This window comes from Electrophorus electricus, chromosome 17, assembly GCF_041902795.1.
Source record: "Electrophorus electricus isolate QZ-2024a chromosome 17, ASM4190279v1, whole genome shotgun sequence".
Taxonomy (NCBI): Eukaryota; Metazoa; Chordata; class Actinopteri; order Gymnotiformes; family Gymnotidae; genus Electrophorus; species Electrophorus electricus.
The window spans coordinates 4,035,579-4,047,597 of NC_137513.1; positions in this window are offsets into that span (position 1 = coordinate 4,035,579).

A 12,019-nucleotide genomic window follows, 5' to 3' on the forward strand; every position below is an offset into this window, starting at 1 on the left:
ATGGCATGTTTTGTTGCCTCTGCACACCCTATTCATAAGGGAATGTGCACATTTTAAAGAGACTCAACATAGATTTGGACCTTTTCTTCTATTTCAGTTTTCTCATTGGAGAGTTATGCAGAAATTGTGCAGGGCTGCTGTATCAATGCAAAATGACTTTTTGCAGTGTTTTTACACATGTGAACTGAGAATGTAAATTTATGTAGGTAATGGTTTCTTTGTCACTTTCTCAAATATTCATCTCACTTTGTGCCTTTCAATCCTGAATTGGATTAAGCAGTTTAGAAGAATGAATGAATTAATTAATTAATTAACTGGATGGATAGATGAATAAACTGGATGGATGGATGAACTTACCTGTATTTACGTCCCTTTCAATTAAAAAGCTCACATATGTATGGTAGAATATGGTAGATGTTTCCTTACTTAGCTTTCTAAGGCTAATAATGCTAGCTGCTGATCACTCAAAGAGCAGTCTCAGTGTATAAAATAACCAGTGTATCACTATACTGTTGGTACAATAACAACAGTTCATACTCCCATCAGAGCAGAGCTCAGGTGTAGTCCCTGAAACAGTTCATACTTCCATCAGAGTGGAGGTCAGGAGAATCCCCTGGTACAGTTCATACTTCCATCAGCAAGCAGGCTTGTACATCCTGCAGTTTCCTCTTTTGAAAATGGTGATCATTATGATCACTAATGTTCTAACAGCCCGCTTCAATCACTTTTTAAATGAATGTATTCATCCTTGAGATGCCTGTTGATATAATTAGTTTTGCTTTATGTACTCATGTATCGTTTATTTTGTACTTTTTTCATTGTGTTTGTGAGGGAGTTTGTGAAGAGGTGTTGACTGAATTTCTTGGCATGAGTTGTGTTCTGGGGTGGTTATACCTGCCACACAAAAAGATTACATTTCCGGTAATGTTTCTGGCAATAAGGACACCTGGTAATAGGAGCATTAAAATCAAGGAGAAGGAGCGGATAAGCATTGTTAGGGATTTTTTGTATTTGCAACACTGAAGTTTCACGGCAGTTCAATGAAAGAATTTAGTCTCCTGCCTCACTGTATTACTCAGACTTTGATTTCAGTTAGTACAGGTGGCAGAAAAAAATGTTCTTTGCACACTATCACATTTCCTAGCAATGTCCTCTCTCAAGTTTGTACAAGTGACAAACAATTCGTGGAAAGGCTAAAACAGTGCCAAATAAAATCCTGCCCATGTAATGTAAGATGTGAACAAAGACTCAACACATTATGGCACTTTTATTAAAGGGCCTTCAAAAAGATTTCTGAAATGTGATGAAGTGACATTTCTTTCCTATCTGAGCTTATCTTTTCACCCAATTTCTGACTTTTAAAAATATATTTGTTTCTAGTGTTTTCTTTGCAGTCAAGATAAAATGTCAGCACTGAATTCAGAAGTGGAGGAAAGTCGCAGGTGGGGTTTTGAGTCCAGTTCATCTTAACATTTGCCATCTCCTGGTCACATCAGTGGCCACAGACAGGGCACAACAGGTGCTTCATGGTGCTATGCTGACTTGTCCATTATAGAAAAAAATTACCTCTATTACCATTAACCTTTTTTTTTTTTTTTTAGGTGTTTCAGTAGTTTAATGCAGGGTGTGCATCTCAGTTCTGTCATTTTATAACCAGCAGTGAATCACTGCAATAAGCACTGCTCTTGTAACTGTAGCTATAAAGTAGCATAGAATGCTAGAGTTTACTGTGTGGTCAATCTGGAGTCAAATGGCATGTTTTGTTGCCTCTGCACACCCTATTCATAAGGGAATGTGCACATTTTAAAGAGACTCAACATAGATTTGGACCTTTTCTTCTATTTCAGTTTTCTCATTGGAGAGTTATGCAGAAATTGTGCAGGGCTGCTGTATCAATGCAAAATGACTTTTTGCAGTGTTTTTACACATGTGAACTGAGAATGTAAATTTATGTAGGTAATGGTTTCTTTGTCACTTTCTCAAATATTCATCTCACTTTGTGCCTTTCAATCCTGAATTGGATTAAGCAGTTTAGAAGAATGAATGAATGAATGAATGAATTAACTGGATGGATAGATGAATAAACTGGATGGATGGATGAACTTACCTGTATTTACGTCCCTTTCAATTAAAAAGCTCACATATGTATGGTAGAATATGGTAGATGTTTCCTTACTTAGCTTTCTAAGGCTAATAATGCTAGCTGCTGATCACTCAAAGAGCAGTCTCGGTGTATAAAATAACCAGTGTATCACTATACTGTTGGTATAATAACAAGTAACAGGTAGGTTTGCACAAAGTAAGAATGAGGCTTTAATAACACATGTTATAAGCAGGTCTTAACAAATAGAGGAAAACATTTTCCATTTACCAAATCTATCATGCTTTTATTTTAAAGAGAGATGATGGATTCTGAATAAATGACAGGAGCATTTGTGATGACTTAAGAATGGGACTTGGATAGTCCATTATCAACCAAGTTAGGTGATGCGATCATCATCTATCTAAGGCAGAAGGGTAATACTGCTTGTAACAATGACAAAGATAGATAACAGGTTAGGTAACATACAGTTAGATTACAGATAAGGTAACACATAGTTAGATAATAGGTTAGGTAACACAAAGCAAAACTGAAAACATGACCGGACATGCGTGCACAATTTCCTTTTGACAAAAAGCATGCACAATTTCCTTCTGACAAATTTCTTTTCTCAGTGCCTTGAGCCATTTAAATTGTATTTATGCACAGGGCAAAATTATTTTTGTTATTATTTCTCTTTACGTCAATGATTTTTTTTTCTGCACGCTACTAACAAGAGCAATCTAATTTATAGACATCGACTGCACATTTATGACATGTTTAATTGAATGCTGATTTTACACTCATGCTTCAGTGTAAAAAGTAATTTGGGATCTGAATCCATACTGGACTTGTTCATGAACTACAGTTTGTGGTAAAACCTTTATTTGTTTTGAATCACTAAGGACCACATTTGCATTCACTTATAAAATGTAGGATTTATATGCAGATAGTAAATAAAAGTTCATATAAAAAGGACATTTTACAAATGAAACAAATAAGTTACAGAAAATAAAAACGTTTTAAGTATAAACAACTTCAGTTACTATCATTCATTAGCTCATCCTGCCAAAAGAGAATGGTAATTTTATTTTTTATTAACTCATGACAGGAAAAGCTTGTTTGCCGAGTTGTAAGGAAAACCCAGAGAATTCCAGATTATTTTACAATCCCCCACTTTACTATTATCAGATCAAGATGAGATGCTGATAATGGATCCATTACTGTTGAAACCTAACAGGAAGTCAGAGGTTATTTTAATTCAACTTGCTCAATTTTCAAATTATTTTTAAGGTGACACATAATTGCTTACTGTAAATCATAGCTGTGATTTTTGTTGTGGAATTTGATGAACTAGTTTTAAGGTGATTGGAAATTCCCTCTTCTATTCATCAAGGGGCATTTAGATGAATGCAAAAAACAAACAAAAAACAAAAAAAAAAACAATAGGATTTGAAACCCCATCTTGCCCCTAATGCAAAATAACTGAAATGAAACCCTGTGCAATAAGATTTAATTTTCTGAGAATATGCATTTTCCAGAAGAATAATTTATAGGCAACTCTGACCGATATGTAGATATATAGTTGATTATTACAATGCCAAGATTTATGATTGACATTACAATAGGTTTTGTGGAGCATAGGTTTCCAGACTAAATGCTGTAATGATTTTAAAAAAGACCTTTATATCTTGTAAAGTTAAACAGTAATAACAACGATTCACTAATAAAACAATGATGGAAATGTTGTTTTGGAGAACCAAATATATACTGACAGATTGTTTCCATATAGGTAAGCTCAATCAGGTTAGAATGTGAGAGGACCTTCACAGGCGCCATCTGTGGCTGGATTGAATTCTTTCATTGTTATGACAGAGCAAGATGCAGCAGTGGAGCTGGTGGTATAGAGCAAAGTGGAGCCCAGGTGAACTCCCTGGAACAGTTCATACTCCTGTCAGAGTGGAGCTCAGGAGAATCCCCTGAAACAGTTCATACTCCCGTCAGACTGGAGCTCAGGAGAATCCCCTGGAACAGTTCATACTCCCGTCAGAGTGGAGCCCAGGTGAACTCCCTGGAACAGGTCATACTCCCGTCAGAGTGGAGCTCAGGAGAATCCCCTGGAACCGTTCATACTCCTGTCAGAGTGGAGCCCAGGTGAACTCCCTGGAACAGTTCATACTCCCGTCAGAGTGGAGCTCAGGAGAATCCCCTGGAACAGTTCATACTCCCGTCAGACTGGAGCTCAGGTGTAGTCCCTGAAACAGTTCATACTCCCATCAGAGTGGAGCTCAGGTGCAGTCCCTGAAACAGTTCATACTTCCATCAGAGTGGAGGTCAGGAGAATCCCCTGGTACAGTTCATACTTCCATCAGCAAGCAGGCTTGTACATCCTGCAGTTTCCTCTTTTGAAAATGATGATCATTATGATCACTAATGTTCTAACAGTCCACTTCAATCACTTTTTAAATGAATGTATTTATCCTTGAGATGCCTGTTGATATAATTAGTTTTGCTTTATGTACTCATGTATCGTTTATTTTGTACTTTTTTCATTGTGTTTGTGAGGGAGTTTGTGAAGAGGTGTTGACTGAATTTCTTGGCATGAGTTGTGTTCTGGGGTGGTTATACCTGCCACACAAAAAGATTACATTTCCGGTAACGTTTCTGGCAATAAGGACACCTGGTAATAGGAGCATTAAAATCAAGGAGAAGGAGCGGATAAGCATTGTTAGGGATTTTTTGTATTTGCAACACTGAAGTTTCACGGCAGTTCAATGAAAGAATTTAGTCTCCTGCCTCACTGTATTACTCAGACTTTGATTTCCGTTAGTACAGGTGGCAGAAAAAAATGTTCTTTGCACACTATCACATTTCCTAGCAATGTCCTCTCTCAAGTTTGTACAAGTGACAAACAATTCGTGGAAAGGCTAAAACAGTGCCACATAAAATCCTGCCCATGTAACGTAAGATGTGAACAAAGACTCAACACATTTTGGAACTTTTATTAAAGGGCCTTCAAAAAGATTTATGAAATGTGATGAAGTGACATTTCTTTCCTATCTGAGCTTATCTTTTCACCCAATTTCTGACTTTTAAAAATATATTTGTTTCTAGTGTTTTCTTTGCAGTCAAGATAAAATGTCAGCACTGAATTCAGAAGTGGAGGAAAGTCGCAGGTGGGGTTTTGAGTCCAGTTCAGCTTAACATTTGCCATCTCCTGGTCACATCAGTGGCCACAGACAGAGCACAACAGGTGCTTCATGGTGCTATGCAGGCACAGCCAGGATGATGGTTCAGCAATTTATGCCATTAGAGTCACCAGGAAGTGCTGTCTTCCTCCAGGCCAGCCCTAGTCCGTATTGGCTCCCCATGTCTTTCCTGCAGTAATTCAGACATTCAAACAATCTGTAATTAAAATCTGGGTGTTTTCCAAGAAATTATCTCCTCCCCTTTATCTGTCAGTAAGGCATCAAGCTGGGTGCATTGTTCACACTTCCTGCTGCTGGGCTTAGTTGGTTGGACTTGTTTTTCAGACAGAAAGTGCTGGCAAAAGCACACCCTTCTTTGGATCTTACATTTACTGTCACTTTAGATCATTGTGTAATGCATGCCTTTATAATGACAGTTGTCTGGGTTCAGTGGTTATTATGAGACCTTCGTTCAGTTGGGCAGTATTGGATCATCTCTGAATGATTCTTATATTACTAATCTCTCCAGGTCAAACACACTTCCTAGAAAAGGTTTACACCTGCCCCAATTTTACCATATTCCTTACCCCTAGTTTGGAAGGAGTGAATGCTTACATAGGTGGGCTGCCTTCCGGCAAGGTGGTTTTGATGGAACTGTCAGGATAGTGTGAGCTTTTCTATTTACTGCTGAAAAAGCCCCTGGTCACAGAGGACATTGGTCTCTCCATTGTAATTTCCCCTAGCTGTCAATGGTACTCAGTGATAACATTGTTAAAAAATGTTCTAAAGTACCTTGCCAATGTCTATAATTAAAAGTTATCATAGTTGAGGCAGAACTTTGTCTTATTCTAAATTCCCCTGTTTGTTGGTATGGCAGTTATAAATCCAATAAAAATTTAAGATAAATCCAATAAGAAATAATGATGCTGACTCAGGAATTAGTTGAAGAGCATTGCTGGTTTCGTTCTTTATTGGCTGATTAAAGATAACATTTGTTTGAGGCACAGTCTGCAGAATGAGTGATTTATACAAAGACATCTCAATTTTTATACAGTTTTCAGAGGGATGAAGTCATTTTCCCTCCTTTTTTAGCATTCCAATCTTTGAAGTTGCCACCAATATGTTCAAAATATTTATTTATTCATCATTATACAAATTTAAATTTGACACCATTATATTCAAATGGACTTTTTTTTTCCTTTTTAAAAAAGTGATTTGCCCTCGCCTAACTGATAAATATATTTTATGTATCATTTATGTCTTAATACAGGAATATACCAGAATAAATGGCTTTGCTGGCTTTGAAGCCTTCTGCACCATGTCCATAGATGCCCATGTAGATTATTCAATTATTAATGTATTTAACTGAATGAACAAACTCTTGTGCCTGCCTGGTCAGTCTGCAGAAACGATTACACTATATCATTACATATAGCCAAAACATTAAGATCCTAGGTTACTACAATAACTTTGGCACACCTAAACCATGATATGAAACAAAATAATATAACATTCATTTTATTACTTCAAACCAAAGCTCATTCAAAGCTCTGCTCTCTTATCAGGCCCTGGAAGGCACTATCAATAGGCTTTCTACTGGTATACATCATTACTAATATAAGTTTGGATTGCCATATTTCAGGAACAGAAGCTATCTGTCTACATCAGTCTTGCTGACTAAGCAGTTATTCATTTAAGAAAGGAGACCGGTTAAGGATTCACTATTTTTACAAATATGATACATATGAACCTCTGAAATGCCTTGTTTATTATTTGGTTAGAAATGTTAAGGTCATTATTCAAAAACTACTGTAAACTATTCAGTAAGTAAGAGAACTGTAATGAATGAGAGTCCCCACCAATGACTCATGAAATTTTAAAATGTCAGTAAAGGGGAAAACCTATAAACAAACAAATAAACAACCCCCCCCCCCCCCCCAAAAAAAAACATGTTGCTTGTGGTTTTAGCAAAGCAGCCACAGATACTAGTTTGTGGTTTTGGTATGTGGTCTTGTGTAGTCAGAGTAGAAGCAGTACAAGACTTGAATTCCTCAGGGACCATAAGCTGGGTGGACAGAGTGCACCTTTGTTGACTGGTGTCTGAGAACTGTGTCTCACCTGGGTCTTCAGCAGGCTCCTGTGAGTGTACATACAGCATGCAGGTTTTTCTCATGCCCTCTAATAGTTTCTTGAAGGAAAAAAGGAATGGAAAGTCCATTGAGAACATAATGCTTTACACAGAAACATTACACGCTGAACTAGAATTCCTACTAATTCATAGCTCTTAACCAGGAACTTTTGAACTGGTGTGTAGCTACTTTACATATATAATATTATTTTTAGAAGGAAGTTGTGATTAGCACAGTTATTTTTAAAAACAGTCCACTTGCACTCATGCTCACCCAGCCCATGTGGAAGTTTGTGATGCTGCTAGGTACAAATGACTGTGTGTCCAGCCTGTCACTTCTAGTGTGGTCTTCCCTGCATTTCTCCAGTGTGAAATGGCAACCCATGGAATGACAGCAATCATAGATAACCACGGAGATGCCCAAAAGGGGGAAAATGTATAAATCCCCAAATTTATGCACAATCCAAGGTCATTTATATGGCAAAATGTCATTCAAGGGAAATTATTGCACGTGCACAAATGGCACCGTGCATGTGATGTTTAGTTGTACACAGTGGACATGTAAATTCCCCTATCAGTGGCATTCAGTCACATGTCACAGGACTGTAAAAAGTACCATCATATTTTAGAGGCTTTAGATGTTCCCAAGCCTCTATAATATAGTGGTACTTTTTAACGAAATGTGCTATGTCATAATTGTGGCAGTGCCTTGGAATATCCCATGAAAACTAAAGCTGTATTCAGAGACTTTAGAATTTACTTTTATATGGATTTTGCTGACTTCTACTTTAGAGTCACTAGGAGTCTGGCAGTAATGATCTAACCTTCAGCACAGTCAAATGTATACACATTGACTGTGCTTGGTTTTTCCAGGATTAAATCCATGATGAGTGCATGACTAATAATTAACTATACAAGGAATTTTTCAATTTTCATCCTGTAAATGTTTAATTTTCAGTCTTGATGCTGTATCTTTTGACCAGTATCAGTCACTGAAAGTTTGTAAACAGCAGCATTGCTAAGTTACGCATTGGGTTTACTTTCATTTCTTCCTGTTATTTCCTTAGATCATAGGTTATGGGGACAATGTTTGAAGAAAGATAACAAAGGTTTTCAGTGAGTGATCTATTGGAGTATTTGCTGTAAATTCAGGTATGACCAGGGAGGTAATTTACTTGTTTCATGGTCTGTTGGAGGCAATGTCTGGATGACTTGATATGAAAACAGTGAGTCACAAAAATCCATCTGAGCAAGAGGAGGTCATTATTCAGATTGCCATTGCAAATTAACTATGTAATTTCTGTCAAGAGATTGCTTTCCACAACTTAATGTCTCATTATGTATCGATCACAGTTTAGATAGGAATGTTGCTTCCAGATTCTGTCATTGCTACTGTAATATAGACAAGACTGAATATTTGCTATGCAGTCATACTTAAACTCAAACATGTTTTGTTTTGCCCACTCATGTTTCTAGATTACTATAAATTCATAATAAGTTATAACATTCTTGTTATGTAACAAAAAGTATATCTATTTGTCACCTGCGATCGGTTAGCCCAGGATTGACATAAAAAGGCTGCATTCAGTAATGTTTCACTTGTTCCTCTTTCATTAGTTCAGATGCACAATTAATGCAGAAGGACATAAAGCCACTTTTGGGTCTGTTTGGACTGTACGGAACTGTTGTGGGACTGTCCACATATAAACTGAATAGGAAGTACAGTTCACAGGACACTATAATTCCACTTGCCTAAAGTTTAAAAGTCTAGCTCTAGTTTTTAATCAGACACAAATGATAATAAGAGTCCATGGGCTCGTTGGCATTCAACAGCCATATCAAAAGCATATGGCAAAGTCTGCCATACAGGAACACAGCTGCAACACAGGAAAATGCTCATTGTTAGAAACCCCAGCCAACCTTCTGAATAGCTTCTCTCTTATATGAATTATAATATTCACACTGTGTATTACCGCTATCAAATGTGCTTGTGAATTGATGTTTCCATAGATATTTTGCTGTGCTCTATAAAGGTGCATTTTTTTTGCCCTGGAACTGAATATTTGCTTATTTTTCCTTTCAGACGTGTTTTTTTAATCTTGATTTACAGTACATATATTTACTGAAATTGCATGGAATTAATCACAAAGAACAAAAAGTCTAATTGTATGTATATGAGCTTGGAGAAGCATAAATAAAACAGGTGTATCTGTCCAATCTCAGACATAGACAGCAATGAAGCGGAATGTTGCAGTGGTAGTTTGCTCAGTCTCTGCTCTGGTGTGGGCGTTAGGAGAAAAGCAGAAAGCACATGAGTAACACCCTTGCCCTCATATGGACCTCTCAAGCCAGATTTTCTCCAAGATAAATCTTTGCAAAAGTTTAGTAAAACATAATATTACATTAGTGAGACATACAGGGAGCTTTAGGTATGAAGAGTTCGTTTATTTTGAACACTAACACAGACAACATGTAGTACAAGCAAAAATAATGCATCTTCAAAACTCTAAAGAGGCATAACAAGTGTGAGCAAGTGTGTTCCATGGTTTCACTTTTCTCAAAGTACCAACTTTGCTTTAATATTGGGTGCTGTACACTTGGCCACAGAAACTAAACCAGAGACATAGTTAAGGGTCTTGTAAGTAACACTCTCTCTTGTGTATAATGAATGCACAAAATTTATAAGAGAAAAAAGTAAACCTGTTATACAGTGCTAAAGACAGTAAACACTTTGGTTTACATGTTTATCCAACAGAAACATCTCAGCTGTAACATTAATTGTAAGGGTTGGTGCCAGACCGAGGCCCCCTCCGGCCACCAGAGGGAGGCCTAGAGTCAGGCACGTCACTAATCAGGCTTAATACCCAACAGCTGGGCTAAACATTATATAAGCCCAGTGAGCCAGTCATTCAGTGCTTGGTCTTTGCCAAAGTTCTGAGCAGATCTCCTAGCTGGCAACTTGAGGTCTGAGAGCCCGTGTGCTACACCTCACTTCTCGTCTGCGAGGGTGTTCCGTGTTCTTACACGTCCCCTCCCTTCTCCAGTTTTCCCTCTCGAGTGTGTCTCTCTCCCGAGGCTTCCCTTAGCCATTCAAGTTCCTCCCCGTTTTCTGTTTTTTTGGGAAGTTGTAGTTTGGCTTTCCCTAGTGCATCGGGGTTGCCATTTCTTCCCGTGGCGTCCTTTGTTCTCCCTTTTTCCAAGCTCGGCGTGGTGTTTAATTTTTTCCTTTTGTTTTGCCTGATCGAAGATCTAACTTCTGCACAGAGGCCCGCCATTGTTGGAGCGTGGTTGCTCACCCAGTAGGCGAGTCCACCTTACATTAATGAAAAGCAGTCTTTCTCAGTCATTTTGCTGAACGATTAGTGTGTAATACTGATCTCTAATAATCTAATCAACCAATAGATATAAAGATATGCATCCATGATTTTTTTTTTGCATATGTATGTACCTGTATGATAAGGAAATCGATTGTTTGACAGTATAGGCTAAGTAAATTTGAAAAACATTTGAATAAATGTAATATACGTATACATGTATTTATTTCAATTCATGTGCAGGAATATGCTCCTTTATACTTAAATATTATGCTATACATCTGCAGTTGGCTATCATTTCACTGAAACAAGACTGTCCTTCCCTCTCCAGAGGGCCAGTTATGCTCTCTTGGACTCCTCGATGGCTGTGGGATTCAAATACCTTTTATCTGATTAGCCATGACGGTTAGATCTAGAGTCTGTTTAAATAAATGGTAGGTAACATGCATTTTGAGAAAAAAAAAAAAGTTTGAAATTGGAATTTGAAAATACATTTTAAATAACAAAAACAAATTAAAGACAAAATGCACAAAGAAGGGTGGGATTGTAAGAGTGGATTGAATCATTTAGAAAAGAGAACACCTAGAAGTAGATAGACCAGTTAGCAGAGACAAGTTGTAACACAATTCAAAACCACAGAAAGTTTGTTTTTTCAGTATCCTATAAGAAAATGTGCGGAAATTCATTCATATATATATATATATATCCTGAAGAAAATTAACATATATAATTTATTTACCATGTTAGAATCAATATACATTTTAAATGGTGTATGGCGCCATCCAGTGTTATATGATGTCTACTAGCACTGGGCAAAAAAAATGTTAACTTTCTTTGTTCATAAATTATTTTGCATATATTTGACCTCAGGAACTTGAGTGTCCAGCAAGAGTGTGCCAACGTATTTTCCTTGGTATAACTTTTTCTATACTATACTGATAAGTGAGTATACTGGAACAAACAAAAACCCCACTGGTTATAGAGAAATTCTAAAAACGTATTTGGATTCAGCATGCAAAAATGCATATAAAACAGGATATTTTGCATGGAGCAAGTGTTGCCTTTCAGGTCAGTTTGTGGAGGCTTTGTTATGTTATTATAATAATGGACTGGGATATTTCTGTGATTAGGGATACAGTGATTCTAAATTCTGTAGACCTACAATCTCAGTACTGGGGACCCAGTGCTCTGAAGTATTCTATTTTTCATTTTATTCCCTTACATTTTTCTCATTATTTTTTGCATTTTATCTTTACTGGTGGCTTTGACCACACAAATCTAAAGTTATTGCTGCAAAACAAAAAATTAG